Genomic DNA, 17637 nt, shown 5'->3' with positions numbered 1-17637 from the left:
TTAGGTACCATTTGGAAATGGATAGCAGGCAGCCCTGATCATGACGACTTTTTGAAAATACAAAATAAAGTAAATGAATTAACTGAAAATAATAATAAACAATTTGTAATAAATTCCACATTTTTCAAAGAAATTGAATTGCTATCAAATTCATTAAAAAAATGTCATCTTCAATGAAGAAACGATACTGAGAAAGCATCGTTTAAAATTAATAACTTTTGACCTACTAAATTTAGTTGATACCATAACCCTCTTAAAAGTAAACATTTTCAATACAAAAATTTTAAATAAAAACGAAATAGAGGACATTTATAAGCATGAAAAACATCCTGTTGAACTGTCTGATCTGCTGGACATTGCAACGGTTAAAATAATTCGAAATGCTGATTTAATAATCATTTACATAAAATATCCTCAAATTAAAGATATTTGCAAGTTTTACCATGCAAGAGCCAGCTCACAAAATGATGGAATGTTAGTTATAAGTGAAAAAGTTTGTGAATGTAAGGAGAAATACTATTTAATGAATAATTTTAAAAGTGAAACTTTTAACAATTACGCACAAATAAATTTAAAGAAGACCTGTTTCACCAATTTACTTAATGGCTTTAAAGCCAACTGCACTAAAAAAAGGGAAAAAAACAAAGAAATAGACATCATTCAGGATGGTGCCATATTAGTTTCAGGCAAAAATATCGTAGACAATACTACTTTGTTAGGATCGTATCTCCTTATATTCAACAACACAATTGTAATAAATAATATAACCCACATAAATGATAAGGGTAAAATTCTAAGATATATATCGCATCATAGATATAGCGATTTTGAATTAGTTGATTATATACAATCGAATGATAAGCAATTTTCTTTTGATAATGTTAATATTTTAAATCCCCTTATAACATTAGGTAATACGGCCTTACCATTTACAACATTATTCTTAATCATTTTGATATTGATAATGCTATTTTACTTCGGCTATAAATTAACCAAATTTGTACTTATTAAATCAATAAGAATACCGTCAGAAGAAATAGTGGAAAGCAACATTCAAATACTGTCAGAAGAAATTAGAGCTCTATCAGAACTTCAAAATGTATCGGGACGAAACATTTAAGAATGGGGGGAGTTAACGTACCCAATTCTATTGAGCTCTTATACGAGTTGTAAACAATCTTTGGCTTTCCAAAACGAAAACAATTTCAATCTTGGGCCTCCGCCTAATTGATTTCTAAGATGTACAATCTCAAGGGCTCCCGCCGCAATCCCAATCTTTGACACTCGCCTAAATGGAAAACCAATGATTGCCCACACCCGGCTTCTCATAAACAATCTCACTCCCGGCTTTCTGCAGATCCTGCACTTTAGGCATTTTACAGTTCTCTCTTTGGATGACGAAATCCAATACTCGGGATGCCGAAATCAATTGAAATGTTTATAGAAAAACTATTCCCGAAAGGGATCAACGATGCAAAGATCAGAAAGTTCAAGTCAGTCTTGATCCAGAAGCGACACCGCAAAGTCCAGCTAAAATTGAGATCGCGCAAACCCTTTGTCCGGAATCCTTTGTGACCCTCTACTTAAATCTATATCAGTGAAGTTAGAAGTAAAATAAAAACTTTTTAAAAACACAATCCGCTACCGCAGTTATTTAATTTACATATGCACATATGGAATGAATCGAATGCACATATGTGCACTGTAAATGTACATAAGTGTTCTCTTCAGTTATTTTGAAGTGGAAACAACCAGTTGGAGGGGGTGTATTCTGTCTGAAACTGGAATAAACTCAATTTAAAATTGTTCTTCTCAGACCATAAATCCTCCGTCGCATCGATATTCATTTATATTTTATGCCTCGACTTTGGCTAATTTGTCAAGCCTTTATTTACTCCAATTGAGTTTCTCCACTCCCACAGCGGTCCCTCGGCAATAAAAGTGCAAGTGACAAATGGTGGGGGCAGACCAGACCAGGCCCATAGAAGCACTTCAAGACCAGAGTCAGAGCTCAATTAGATTTCATTAAATTGTTGCAACAGCGAACGAAATGCGAGCACAAATGAAAATGAAAATGAAAATGAGAATTAATTGCACTAATCACTTGTGCGCGAATAAACAAATGTCTAGAGCAGCGAACTGCAGTGAACTGTAACGAAGTAATTATTGTACCCGGGAGAGGAGAGGGCGAAAAATCGAAAGCTAATCAACTGTCGAATGGTGGCGGGGGGGGGGGGGGGGGGGGGGGGGGGGGGGGGGGGGGGGGGGCGTCGGAAGAGTAAATAACAAAGACGAATGGGGTTCGGCGTTTGGCGCTCGGCTTCGTATTGAGATTTATCTGGTTTAACAATGCTCTTAAAGCCTCTAGAAACAAACATAATACGCGTAAATTATTAAAAATAATGGGCATTCGTGTGTGTTGAGCTGATGGAGGGATTCATTTTAATAAATTTTTAGGGGTACTGTACGCTTGGTCCTCGGTAAATCGTTCAGCTCCATTTGGCTCTTTGGACGGACTAGCATCTGACAGATCTCAGAGATCTGAAACTATACCATTGCTCCCAGAAAATGCCCTGGACATTGTCCACCTCGGCCTTGAAGTACTTGCCATTCAAATTGCTATGGGATGTAACGAGTAACGAAGAGAATCTTCGCACGATGAAGCTGGTGGTCGGCTAACTGAGAAGGAGTACGCGCTCGCTTCCACGGCTGATCTCTGGTCGGAAATGGGGATGGGTCCTTTGGGGTAACCCTCCAGTTAGGTTGCTTCGCTCCTGCTGGTATTATTTTATTAAAATTCGCGTACTCTTTTTGGGAATGGGAGGGGGACAGACAAGGAAAGGATCGTTAGGGGTACGGAAAGTATAGTGGGGCAAAGATAGTGCAGAGAAGGAGTAGGGATCTACCACCGCGGCGGACATCTCTGTTTTGCTGGCACGGAGTCGTTCCACGCCCACCCTACCATGATCCTGAAAGAGCCAATAATAATATCAGGATCCCTGGAGTGTCCGGTATTTGTCATCCTATTTCGCTCAAGAGCGGCATGGTTCCCCCAACTGCGGTAACGTCTAGCACATATTCATCTTAACAATCATTTTATTAGAAACTATATTCAGATACTATATTCATGTTACAAGAAAAAAGAAACACTAACCGAGAACTCCAAGACAAGGCTAAATGGACAAAAGGAGGAACGAAAAGCGTCACAAGAGATATAGCTATTATTACTAGGGAATATTTAGATAAATAAATACGATAAGTGTAAATAGTTATAAGTGCATATACGATATTTTATAGTGCGATATAAACTAATGATTTTTCCTTAGATAGAAAGATAATACTATAGCGCAATATATGTACACATGTCCCAGCACATCGGCTTCAGGGAGTAGTTGGACATACTATTCGTTCTACCAAGCGTATTGTAAAGGCAGAAGGCCAATCAGCTGTGACTACTTTAAAAGTGTGAGGTCAACGACCGACAAACAGCTCTAGCAAAAAAGAACGAAGCTTTTGCCACGCTCGCGGAATTTTGGGAGGCAATAAAATGTAATGTTGTTGGTATATTATAAAGCTCACTCAGTTTTTGTTTGTGTTCCCGCGGCGAAAGATCTTTCGTAGCTGGGCGTGTGGCTGTGTGTGGGTGCATTAAACTTTTACCTGCAAACCAAAAACAAAATCGTACAGCGCGTGCTGCATGGCATAAGCTCGCGGAGGGGACCCGGACGAGCGGACGCTTTTAAGCTCAAACTTTTAAGCTTTTATCAAATGCATTTTCAAACTTTCCATGTGTTGGTGGGTTTTTTTTCTGGTTTTTTTTTTCTGTTACAATTAACACTAAGTATATCCAACTACACAAAAACAGACATATCAACGGACTGCGAGGTTCAAGGGAATGCGAGTCACGGTGGGATCTTACTGGCCTCAGTGGCTTTCAGTGGGCGGTGTATACATATGTATGTGAGCACATCTCTTACAGTTTTCATTCAGCCTACATAATGACACTAACGTGCACATAAGACAAACGCTGGCCTCCACTGCACTTTAAATAAACGTTTGGAACAGTAAGGCCGAATCACGAGAAGAACAAGAGAGGCGATACCACTAGGGGTCGCCGGGAGGTTATGTACACACGTGGTGCACTATTTTTTCCCGCCCGGTAGGAACATTTAAGCGGCTTCGGGCCTACGCTGACTGCAAGCACCGGTTTCCGTTTCTTGGCCCGGTTTTGAATGCGAAACGGTTACGCCACTTCGCCGCACTAAGCCCGTTCAGACGGCTGTCCTCGTCTCGCGCAGCCAAAGTTCACTGCCCGCGACTTGGTGGATCAGCTGGTTCGTAGTGCGGGGGCTTAAAGCTCGGGCTGCAGCTTTTGGATAATTCCCAAACTAAGTGCCGATTCTAATGTGGAATTTGAAAATACTGATCAGGCTACATTTTCTAACAGTTACTCCATGCACATATTTACCCGGTTGGAACTGGCACTGCGAAAATAGGGGGATGGGGTTGAGGTGCTAATTCCTTCTTTCTCCAGGTGTTTTTTTTTTTTTGTGTTGGGTCTGCTCACCTCCAAGCGGAAACTACAGAAAAAGTCGGAAAATCTAACTTCGAGGCTCCTAGCACTGTCGAAGGCCGGTACTCACGTTTTCGATTAGAGCCCAATCTGCTTTCTTGGGTTCTTTTTTCCCGATCGAGTGCACTTTGGTTTCACACCACGGTTATTTACGGCGGTTTAATTTTATTTTTATTATTTTTTTTCTCACCGCGCAACTGATTGCTTGTACGGCCACGAGGAGAAAGAAAGATTTGGGCGGATCTACTGACCAACAAAAATTTTGTTCTCTGGATCTGCCTTTGCACGATCCTTCGCCATTCACCTTGAATGGTTATGGACATGGTGGGGAGATTTTTTTTGTTCGTTTTTAAGCATATTCTTAATGTCAAGCCTAGATGGCGCTAGCCCTCACACGACCAGGAACATTTAACATGTAACACCACAACAAGAAATTAAGCCAACCTAACTATACACTAACTATGGGGACTAAACTTAATAATTAATAAGTATCTCGGTGAGGTGTGATATATACTTGTATAAATAATATAACATATATAAATATATTTATATATATATTATATACATAAATATATAAATTGTAAAAATACCATCGGGCATACTTTCAGGCGAAGAACACAAATATGCTTTCCTATCCGCCCGACAAGCGACCACTACAAATCCCCCCGGCCAAGAGCACACTTTGGTGTTAATCACATCAAAGGGTGATAGACGCTTGGAGGAAAACCGTTAACCTGTATTAGGATGGTCACTGCTTTATGTCTTTAGCGTGGTATTTTCCGATAAGTCTACCTTGGGGATCTTCCAACTCGTAATAACTGTGACCAAGCCTACGTTTTATTCTAGCTTTTACAAAAGTAGGAGCTAGTTTTGCGCTGAAACCTTTAACGAAATTGCTCTGCTGAAAGTTGCGTCTGTAGACCTCCTGGCCAACTTTGAACGCCACTTCACGACTTCGAAGGTTGTACTGCTGTTCGTTTCGTTGGTGTTGTTTTTGTATTGTTCGTTGGGCTGTTTTTCGAATCACATCAAACGAATCTTCCCGGCCAAAACTCACGGTACGATCTTCTAAAACCTGCAAATTTCGTAAGAGCTGATAGGTGTCTCCATTGGTGATCATGTGCTGTCCAAATGCAACCCGATAGGGGCTGTCGTTTAGGGCTGAATGCAGACTAGATCGTAAGGCACAACTAATAGAACTAAGCTGCTCATCCCAATTAGTTTGATCTGGCTTGATGTAAGCTTTAATGGCGGCAATAACGGATCTGTTAACGCGTTCCGATGCGTTGGCTTGAGGTGCGTACACAGCCGTATAAAAATGCTGCACATTGTACTTTTTCAACAGCGAATTGAAGTGATGGGACTTAAATTGTACTCCATTGTCGGACACAACCACTTCGGGTACCCCGAAGCAATGGAATAGGTCCTCTTCCATGAATCGAGTTATCGCCTCCGCTGTAAATTTCTTTACGGGTTTTAAAAACGGATATTTTGAAAGATGGTCCAAAACAACGAAGATACCGATATTTCCGGATTTGCTTCGTGGATACGGACCCAGGAAATCCACAAACAACTTCTGAAACACTCGTTGAGTTTCCTTCACTGGAGCTAATGGGGGTCGTAACGAACGATTCGGGTACTTGGTGCACTTGCAGACCGAACAGCTGTTTATGAACGCTCTCACATCGGTTACTAAACTTGGCCAATAATAATAACGTCGAACTCTCTCCAACGTTTTATTAATGCCGCTATGAGCTGCTAGCGACTGTTCGTGACTCTGTTTTAGTACATCGGACACCAGCTCCGTTGGAACCCACAGCTTCCAACACAGGTCGTCAGCGATCTGATCAGCAGCCGCGTGTTCTGCTCGCCGATATATGAGATTATCGATCACCTTTATGTCTGGCATCTGTGTCTGGTTGCCTTTAATTTTTCGAATTAGTTCCAAATATTCTGCCGACTTGAAGCAATCAGACTGCAGGTCTACCAATCCATCGCAGCTGAATGCCGATAGATCTTCGGTGTGCACCCGCGACAGAGCATCTGGGACAACATTTTGGCTACCTTTGCGGTGGAAAATTTTGAAGTTGAACCCCTGCAATTTGAGAGCCCATCTTGCCAATCTAGAACTTAGGTCCGATTGTGACATTAGCCACTTCAATGATGCATGGTCGGTATGGATGGAGAACTCGTGTCCTTCCACATAAGCTCGAAACTTCTTCACACACATTATGGCTGCCAAACACTCTTTCTCCGTGACTGAATAGTTTCGCTGACACTGATTCAGCTTGCGAGACATGAATGCGATTGGGATGTCATTACCATCGCTATCCGTTTGCATTAACACGCCGCCAACTCCGGTGTGGCTGGCATCGCAATGAATGGCAAATGGAATGGTAAAGTCGGGGCTATGTAGGACTGGTGCCTCGCACATTTGGTCTTTTAAACTTTCAAACGCCCTTTGCGCTTCGTTGGTCCATACAAACGATCGACGTTGCTTTAGTGTATATGATATTGGGGCAGAAATTCCGGCATAGGTTTTAATAAATTTATGGTACCATCCATTGGTTCCCAAAAATCGTCGCACTTGCTTCACCGATCGTGGCACTGGAAACTCCCGAATAGCAGCAACTTTTTCGGGATCCGTTTGTATCATCCCATACCCTATCACGTGGCCCAGGTATTTCACTTCCTTCAGGCAAAATTTGCTCTTCTCTACGTTTATCGTCAGTCCAGCTTGAGACAGTCGGTCGGCCAGCGCTTTCAACACGGACATGTGCTTCTCGAAGGACTCCGAAATCACCAATAAGTCGTCGAGATAAATGAAAATCTCATTTCGCAAAGATGGTGAGATAACTTTATCCATCAGTTTGGACATGGTCTGTGGGGCATTGCATAAACCAAACGGCATCACCGTGAATTAATATAGCGGCCTCCCAGGCACAGCAAAAGCCGTCTTCTCCCGAGCCCTTGGAGTAAGCGGAATCTGCCAGTAAGCATCTTTAAGATCGATGCTTGAAATGAACTGCGCTTTTGGAAGTCTACTTAAAATGCCATCAATGAGGGGCATAGGGGAAGCATTTTTGACTGTTACTCCGTTAACTTTCCGGCTATCAAGGCAAAGGCGAACCTTACCTGGCTTACGCACAATTACTACCGGGGAAGACCACGGGCTATCTGATTCTTCAATCACCCCAAGGCCTAACATTCGGTCCAACTCTTCGTATATAAATTTTTCGGGTTGTCAAAGTTTATAGCCGCCAAACTGTTGTTATTCGCTTTGCTCATTAAGAAGAACGGCAGTAGATTAAAGCTTCTCCAAAAGTCTATTCCTAGATATAACTCCTGCGATAACGATGGTACAAGATAAAGGCATATTCGTTTGGAATTTCCACGAAAGCAAATGAGTGTGGAGATCCTACCTAGAATAACTTGCTTTTTCCCATCTGCGGTTCGCACGGCTGACTTCATCGGCTTGACCTCAGGGTTTGTTCGAGATAACTCTTCTGCAAATTTACCCCCAAGGCAGCTGATTGAGGCGCCTGTGTCCATTAATCCACTTATCGTCTTGCCAAACAGAGTGACATTGGCGTAGGGTCGTAGGACAGTGATATTACAAATAACAGAGGCTAATAATGCTCTGCGCGCATTTTTACTCTGCGTGCGGAACAGCTTCCTACGCTTACGGTCTCGAGTTTTGCTAGGCGCAGGGGTCGTTTCCTGATCGTCGTCCTGTACTGGTATCATAGTGGTCGTTATCATGTCAGGAGGTAGGGGGAGTGAGCTTGACGTAGCCCCGGTTACTCCGTATTCGTTGCCTTCGACACTAACTTGCGTGCACTCGATATCGGTGCCCGAGCCAACTCGTTTTTTGACGAGCTACATTTTTGGCACGATGGTTTATATGTGTCCCGCTTACCACATCCATAACAGAATACTTTACGCTCTGCTTCGCACTCTTGATATCGGTGGCCTTGTTTATTGCAATTCCAGCAAGAAAGCGTCATCGCGTCGATATCAAAAGCGTCAGCTTCTTCCGAATCGGCTTCTGCCAGACCTTCTGTCTGGATGGACATTTCGTTCACCTGATTGCGTGGAACAAATCGTCGAGTAGCCGGGATTGGCTTAGCAGTATTTTCGATGAACCTTTCAACCTTTCAATGTCGCAACTGCACAATGTTCGGTATGGGCACATATAAAATCTCATGTTGTATCTCATTGAGCAGATTTGCTCGCAACACCTCTAACAAGGACTGCTCGGTCATCGGCTGCACGAGCTTGTCTGCAAGCGCCACTATGGCCTCATAAAAACTGTCAAACGGTTCGTTGACTTTCTGCTTCCTCTGGGTGATCGCGGTTCTGATTTCTAAATCTGTTCTGCCGTCCGAAAACTGCGATCTCAGAGCAATACAGAGATCAATCCAGCGCACTCTTGGTACGCTTTTATGATACCTCCAGTACCATTCACCCGCGCTTCCTTCGAACAGGTTGCTCGCGTAGCGAGATAACAATTCAAAATTGCTATCTAATGTCTGGCTGGTCAGAGCTTCGACGCGATACAAAAAATCATCTATTGACATAGAGGAGCGCCCTGAGAATCTCAACTTCCAGTTCGCGATTATCTGGCTAATCCGATCCGCGCGCAACTGATGTGATTGCTGCGACTCGGGTGGGGCTGACAAGTTAGTCGGTCGCTCGGACGCTGAGTTTGGCAATGCTGCGTTTTCCCTGGCGGATAACCTAAAGAGTTGCTCAAAGGATTGATTTGACCTAACGGGAGAGGACTGCCTATGGGCTGGGTGTACCCTTTCCGTTGGAACTGGAGCTGCATTCTGGAGCGACAATCTTTGAAACCCCGCTTCAATCGCGTTAGCTAGCATTTGAGTGTGCTGTGCTAGTGCGGCTGTCACTGCGTCCGCAATGGTCTGTTGCAAGCTACCATCCGTGGCTGGCAGACCCGTTCGAGCTGCTGAAGCTGACACCACTGCTGCCGCAGAGTTTGGCGGTTGGCCTCTAGGACGATCTGGAGCGGCCATTGGACCGGACACACTAGGCCCTTCGGGTTGGCTAACACTTCGGACCCCACTCTGCATATTGGCAGCGGATAATTGGTTTTGCTGTGATTTAAGTGTTTTCGAACGGGATCTGGTCACTGCAACTGCCCCTGGTTGGCTGCCTGAGGCTTGAGCTGCTTCTAGTTCTTCTGCCAAATTAAGGTTCGATTTGCTCAGCGCAGTTCTGCACACTGGACAGACTTTCTTATTTCCTGAACGTGCACTAAAGCAGGTGTGATGGAAATAATGGTTACAGCTGGTAGCTAATAGTTGGCCTGGGTATTCGACTTCTTGCGTGCATACACAGCAAAAGGTTTCGCTCTCTTTTGGCTGAATCCTATAATCCGGGCTTCGGTCTACCGGCATTGTAAAGTTATCCTATATATTAACTAGCTTTAAGCACGTTCCTATAAATCTAGTTCAGACAAATATTAACAAAAAAAGAAACAATAATAACGGGGAAAGCAAAAAAAACGATCTTTGATAGAGAGATTTTGGGGGAAACCATGCAACCCTTTCCCTCCGAAAGGTTGCCAATAACTATGCGTGGTAGAGCGAAAAAGGGGGAAATAAAGAAAAGGTATCTTCGGCAATCGTGACCCAAGTAGTAGCTCTAGGCCCCTTCCTGTCTGCGGCGAACGCCTAAACATAGGGACGGACGACGTTCTTGCCCGCGTGCCCATACCAGGATCACGACGGTGTTCGTCAGCCGCCCATCGAGGAAACATTACCGAAGCGGTTACGGGGAGTTTGTAATAGTCTCTGCGTGCTACGACCTATACCTTTTTCGCAGCCATTATCGGTCCGGGCCGGAAACGTAGCACGAAGAAACGCACCAGCACCAGGGGAACCACGTTCGGCCGGCGATAACCTGCTGTATAAATCGGCGCACGAATAGACCAATCACTAGAAAGTAGAGAGAGAAACAAAAGACGGAGGCACCCTAATAACCCCGATTCGAGTTGAGCGGCAACAAAAAATAATTTTGATTCTTCTAGCTGACTCCGGCGACAACTGAACCAAAGCTACCCAAGGTACATGTCAATTTCCAAGGGATACGGGCAAATGTATTCACTAATATGCTTCTGTATAGCGGCAGGTCGTAGATTTACTCCACTAATAACCCTGTGTCCAGCCAACTTCCACATACCAGTGAATCCATCTAGATTTCACTGCTTTGGCATATACTGCTCGGCAATAAAGCTATGGTGAAGCTATTATCGATTCCAGAGCAGCTTACCATCGAGCAAGGGTTATGGATCATACTCCGATGCGGGCTAACCGTTATCGGAAACTAATAAGCATCCACCATCACAGGATCCAATTCCAGGACAAAAGGAAGGCTTTAAGGAAGGGGGGTGGGAAACAGGGAACAAAAGTCTTAAGCCAGTGCATGACTATGCACTCAACAATTTTTCTGCTTCGGGGTCAAGTTTGGCTGGGGTCACACACAACCATATAAGTTAACGTAACTCCGCTTTGTAACGTTTACAATTACGTCAAACCTGACCTTCAGGCCTTTCGGCCCCACGTTGGGCGCCAAATAAAATAATTATTACTGTAACGAGTAACGAAGAGAATCTTCGCACGATGAAGCTGGTGGTCGGCTAACTGAGAAGGAGTACGCGCTCGCTTCCACGGCTGATCTCTGGTCGGAAATGGGGATGGGTCCTTTGGGGTAACCCTCCAGTTAGGTTGCTTCGCTCCTGCTGGTATTATTTTATTAAAATTCGCGTACTCTTTTTGGGAATGGGAGGGGGACAGACAAGGAAAGGATCGTTAGGGGTACGGAAAGTATAGTGGGGCAAAGATAGTGCAGAGAAGGAGTAGGGATCTACCACCGCGGCGGACATCTCTGTTTTGCTGGCACGGAGTCGTTCCACGCCCACCCTACCATGATCCTGAAAGAGCCAATAATAATATCAGGATCCCTGGAGTGTCCGGTATTGGTCATCCTATTTCGCTCAAGAGCGGCATGGTTCCCCCAACTGCGGTAACGTCTAGCACATATTCATCTTAACAATCATTTTATTAGAAACTATATTCAGATACTATATTCATGTTACAAGAAAAAAGAAACACTAACCGAGAACTCCAAGACAAGGCTAAATGGACAAAAGGAGGAACGAAAAGCGTCACAAGAGATATAGCTATTATTACTAGGGAATATTTAGATAAATAAATACGATAAGTGTAAATAGTTATAAGTGCATATACGATATTTTATAGTGCGATATAAACTAATGATTTTTCCTTAGATAGAAAGATAATACTATAGCGCAATATATGTACACATGTCCCAGCACATCGGCTTCAGGGAGTAGTTGGACATACTATTCGTTCTACCAAGCGTATTGTAAAGGCAGAAGGCCAATCAGCTGTGACTACTTTAAAAGTGTGAGGTCAACGACCGACAAACAGCTCTAGCAAAAAAGAACAAAGCTTTTGCCACGCTCGCGGAATTTTGGGGGGGAATAAAATTTAATGTTGTTGGTATATTATAAAGCTCACTCAGTTTTTGTTTGTGTTCCCGCGGCGAAAGATCTTTCGGAGCTGGGCGTGTGGCTGTGTGTGGGTGCATTAAACTTTTACCTGCAAACCAAAAACAAAATCGTACAGCGCGTGCTGCATGGCATAAGCTCGCGGAGGGGACCCGGACGAGCGGACGCTTTTAAGCTCAAACTTTTAAGCTTTTATCAAATGCATTTTCAAACTTTCCATGTGTTGGTGGGTTTTTTTTCTGGTTTTTTTTTTCTGTTACAATTAACACTAAGTATATCCAACTACACAAAAACAGACATATCAACGGACTGCGAGGTTCAAGCGAATGCGAGTCACGGTGGGATCTTACTGGCCTCAGTGGCTTTCAGTGGGCGGTGTATACATATGTATGTGAGCACATCTCTTACAGTTTTCATTCAGCCTACATAATGACACTAACGTGCACATAAGACAAACGCTGGCCTCCACTGCACTTTAAATAAACGTTTGGAACAGTAAGGCCGAATCACGAGAAGAACAAGAGAGGCGATACCACTAGGGGTCGCCGGGAGGTTATGTACACACGTGGTGCACTATTTTTTCCCGCCCGGTAGGAACATTTAAGCGGCTTCGGGCCTACGCTGACTCCGGTGACAACTGAACCAAAGCTACCCAAGGTACCTGTCAATTTCCAAGGGATACGGGCGAATGTATTCACTAATATGCTTCTGTATAGCGGCAGGTCGTAGATTTTCGCCACTAATAACCCTGTGTCCAGCCAACTTCCACATACCAGTGAATCCATCTAGATTTCACTGCTATGGCATATACTGCTCGGCAATAAAGCTATGGTGAAGCTATTATCGATTCCAGAGCAGCTTACCATCGAGCAAGGGTTATGGATCATACTCCGATGCGGGCTAACCGTTATCGGAAACTAATAAGCATCCACCATCACAGGATCCAATTCCAGGACAAAAGGAAGGCTTTAAGGAAGAGGGGTGGGAAACAGGGAACAAAAGTCTTAAGCCAGTGCATGACTATGCACTGCTCGCAGGTGTTATGGACTTTCTCAACAATTTTTCTGCTTCGGGGTCAAGTTTGGCTGGGGTCACACACAACCATATAAGTTAATGTAACTCCGCTTTGTAACGTTTACAATTACGTCAAACCTGACCTTCAGGCCTTTCGGCCCCACGTTGGGCGCCAAATAAAATAATTATTACTGTAACGAGTAACGAAGAGAATCTTCGCACGATGAAGCTGGTGGTCGGCTAACTGAGAAGGAGTACGCGCTCGCTTCCACGGCTGATCTCTGGACGGAAATGGGGATGGGTCCTTTGGGGTAACCCTCCAGTTAGGTTGCTTCGCTCCTGCTGGTATTATTTTATTAAAATTCGCGTACTCTTTTTGGGAATGGGAGGGGGACAGACAAGGAAAGGATCGTTAGGGGTACGGAAAGTATAGTGGGGCAAAGATAGTGCAGAGAAGGAGTAGGGATCTACCACCGCGGCGGACATCTCTGTTTTGCTGGCACGGAGTCGTTCCACGCCCACCCTACCATGATCCTGAAAGAGCCAATAATAATATCAGGATCCCTGGAGTGTCCGGTATTGGTCATCCTATTTCGCTCAAGAGCGGCATGGTTCCCCCAACTGCGGTAACGTCTAGCACATATTCATCTTAACAATCATTTTATTAGAAACTATATTCAGATACTATATTCATGTTACAAGAAAAAAGAAACACTAACCGAGAACTCCAAGACAAGGCTAAATGGACAAAAGGAGGAACGAAAAGCGTCACAAGAGATATAGCTATTATTACTAGGGAATATTTAGATAAATAAATACGATAAGTGTAAATAGTTATAAGTGCATATACGATATTTTATAGTGCGATATAAACTAATGATTTTTCCTTAGATAGAAAGATAATACTATAGCGCAATATATGTACACATGTCCCAGCACATCGGCTTCAGGGAGTAGTTGGACATACTATTCGTTCTACCAAGCGTATTGTAAAGGCAGAAGGCCAATCAGCTGTGACTACTTTAAAAGTGTGAGGTCAACGACCGACAAACAGCTCTAGCAAAAAAGAACGAAGCTTTTGCCACGCTCGCGGAATTTTGGGAGGCAATAAAATGTAATGTTGTTGGTATATTATAAAGCTCACTCAGTTTTTGTTTGTGTTCCCGCGGCGAAAGATCTTTCGTAGCTGGGCGTGTGGCTGTGTGTGGGTGCATTAAACTTTTACCTGCAAACCAAAAACAAAATCGTACAGCGCGTGCTGCATGGCATAAGCTCGCGGAGGGGAACCGGCCGAGCGGACGCTTTTAAGCTCAAACTTTTAAGCTTTTATCAAATGCATTTTCAAACTTTCCATGTGTTGGTGGGTTTTTTTTCTGGTTTTTTTTTCTTTTACAATTAACACTAAGTATATCCAACTACACAAAAACAGACATATCAACGGACTGCGAGGTTCAAGGGAATGCGAGTCACGGTGGGATCTTACTGGCCTCAGTGGCTTTCAGTATACATATACATATGTATGTGAGCACATCTCTTACAGTTTTCATTCAGCCTACATAATGACACTAACGTGCACATAAGACAAACGCTGGCCTCCACTGCACTTTAAATAAACGTTTGGAACAGTAAGGCCGAATCACGAGAAGAACAAGAGAGGCGATACCACTAGGGGTCGCCGGGAGGTTATGTACACATGTGGTGCACTATTTTTTCCCGCCCGGTAGGAACATTTAAGCGGCTTCGGGCCTACGCTGACTGCAAGCACCGGTTTCCGTTTCTTGGCCCGGTTTTGAATGCGAAACGGTTACGCCACTTCGCCGCACTAAGCCCGTTCAGACGGCTGTCCTCGTCTCGCGCAGCCAAAGTTCACTGCCCGCGACTTGGTGGATCAGCTGGTTCGTAGTGCGGGGGCTTAAAGCTCGGGCTGCAGCTTTTGGATAATTCCCAAACTAAGTGCCGATTCTAATGTGGAATTTGAAAATACTGATCAGGCTACATTTTCTAACAGTTACTCCATGCACATATTTACCCGGTTGGAACTGGCACTGCGAAAACAGGGGGATGGGGTTGAGGTGCTAATTCCTTCTTTCTCCAGGTGTTTTTTTTTTTTTTGTGTTGGGGCTGCTCACCTCCAAGCGGAAACTACAGAAAAAGTCGGAAAATCTAACTTCGAGGCTCCTAGCACTGTCGAAGGCCGGTACTCACGTTTTCGATTAGAGCCCAATCTGCTTTCTTGGGTTCTTTTTTCCCGATCGAGTGCACTTTGGTTTCACACCACGGTTATTTACGGCGGTTTAATTTTATTTGTATTATTTTTTTTTCTCACCGCGCAACTGAATGCTTGTACGGCCACGAGGAGAAAGAAAGATTTGGGCGGATCTACTGACCAACAAAAATTTTGTTCTCCGGATCTGCCTTTGCACGATCCTTCGCCATTCACCTTGAATGGTTATGGACATGGTGGGGAGATTTTTTGTTCGTTTTTAAGCATATTCTTAATGTCAACCCTAGATGGCGCTAGCCCTCACACGACCAGGAACATTTAACATGTAACACCACAACAAGAAATTAAGCCAACCTAACTATACACTAACTATGGGGACTAAACTTAATAATTAATAAGTATCTCGGTGAGGTGTGATATATACTTGTATAAATAATATAACATATATAAATATATTTATATATATATTATATACATAAATATATAAATTGTACAAATACCATCGGGCATACTTTCAGGCGAAGAACACAAATATGCTTTCCTATCCGCCCGACAAGCGACCACTACAGGGAAGAGGATATTAACTGAATAATTCGTATGTGTTTGTGTGATACTCAGTGGACGGATGAATTACCTTCGCGAACAGAAGTCGTACCACCAGGCTCCGTGGTGATACTCGGCGCAATTCATATGCGTAAATTCATCGAAGGTTGAGAATTTCATCTTGTCATGGGTGCGTAACGCGTCGCTGGAATTTCCTTGATAATGGCCGAGCAATTTCAATTCGTTGCCTTCCTCCTCGCTGCCAATAACAAAGTCATCGTAGTGAGCATAGCTTGACTCTCCATTGAATCTCCTGAAGCTTATGTAGAGCTCATGAGGCTGGGAGCTGGTCAGGCGGTGCAGTTTTTCGAGCCCAATAAAGAACTCCCCGTTGAGCTTGCCAAACCCTTTCCTGTACTGATCCCAGTTGCGATAGAAGTTCACAGAGCCATCCAGTCGACGCTGAATAGCCATCCATCCAGGACCGGTGGCCGTGAGACCCTCACAGGACACCAGAAAGGGCAGGAACCCTGGCAAATGGATCAAATGAATCCCAGACGACATGCCGTAGGGCATACAAGAGGTGGTGGCTGCCTCCCAGTCTGCCAACAGGTCGTCCTTCTTCTCCCTGAATTTACCTTCAAAATATACGACTTTGGCTCTCAGATGATCGATCAATGCCGCACTGGAGGTGTTCTGTTTTCTTAAATCAGTCAACACGTGCTGTTTTCTCTTCAATCTGGTCTCGTAGACCTTGACCTTCTGCTCGAGTTCCTTGATTTGATCCACCTTTTCCTTCAGTTTGGCTGTATATTCTGTGAGATTCTTAAATCTCTTCAGTAGATCGTCGTCAGTGTGTTCCTTGGTTTGAAGCTTGTTTATTTCATTTTCTCAGTCCTTGATGGTGGCTGCACTCTCTGCTATTTTACCCATATAAACGTCCAATAGATCATCCAGATCTCCTTTGCTAATGCGAATGGTTTTGTGCTGATCAATGTGGACTTCTGCCAACTTCTCGTGCACGGCTGTGACATTGGCAATGGGCATGCTACTTGACGGTACTACTTCAGTTTTGTTCTTCAAGTCTATAATGGCAGCCTTGGTTGGCTTAAGCTTGGGGGTGGCCTCAAAGGACCAAGGTACAGCCAAAAGAATCAGCAGTAAAACGAAATAGTTTTCCATTGTGAGTCGTATTCTCCGAACCATGCACATTGCAATCAAAATTAAACTGAGATCGCAAACGAAATGCATTTTGAATGAATTAACTGTTCAAATCCGGAAGCTAATGCAAAGCTGTTTGCTGATAAGAATTACTGCACTTCCAAGCCGCACTTGAACTTGAAAGTGTACTTGTACAGCTGCGTTTGATTCGTTTGTTAACCATAGCTGGGCTTAAATTTAAAGTTTATTTTAAATACAAATATTTAAATTATTTTAATACATTATTTATATACATTTTTTTTCTAAACATTGGTGTTTTTTTCATTCACTTTCATACTTTGCGCTCTACTTAAAGCAGGTTGGCAGTCCAGCAGCATTTCATTCGAGGTGCAGTTTTTCAGCAGTTGGCAGTTTTCCCGTTTATCGATAGCAACAATGAAATACCCTTCTGGAATATTTAAACCTATTTCAACGATTTCTTTCATCAATTACGTTTTAAAAACATTTTGGAAAACAGGGTATACAAAGGGCTATACACGCATCATGTCTTTAAACCTTGTTTAAGTC

The 17637-nt window shown here is 43.5% G+C and overlaps 1 pseudogene; it reads right to left on the bottom strand.

Annotated features, from left to right (window-relative positions):
- Window positions 1–2281: 2281 nt before the first annotated feature.
- LOC117191063 lies at window positions 2282–17198 on the bottom strand (annotated as a pseudogene).
- Window positions 17199–17637: the final 439 nt, after the last annotated feature.

This window comes from Drosophila miranda (assembly GCF_003369915.1).
Source record: "Drosophila miranda strain MSH22 chromosome Y unlocalized genomic scaffold, D.miranda_PacBio2.1 Contig_Y1_pilon, whole genome shotgun sequence".
Classification (NCBI taxonomy): Eukaryota; Metazoa; Arthropoda; class Insecta; order Diptera; family Drosophilidae; genus Drosophila; species Drosophila miranda.
This window is presented reverse-complemented; position numbering and strand designations above follow the sequence as displayed.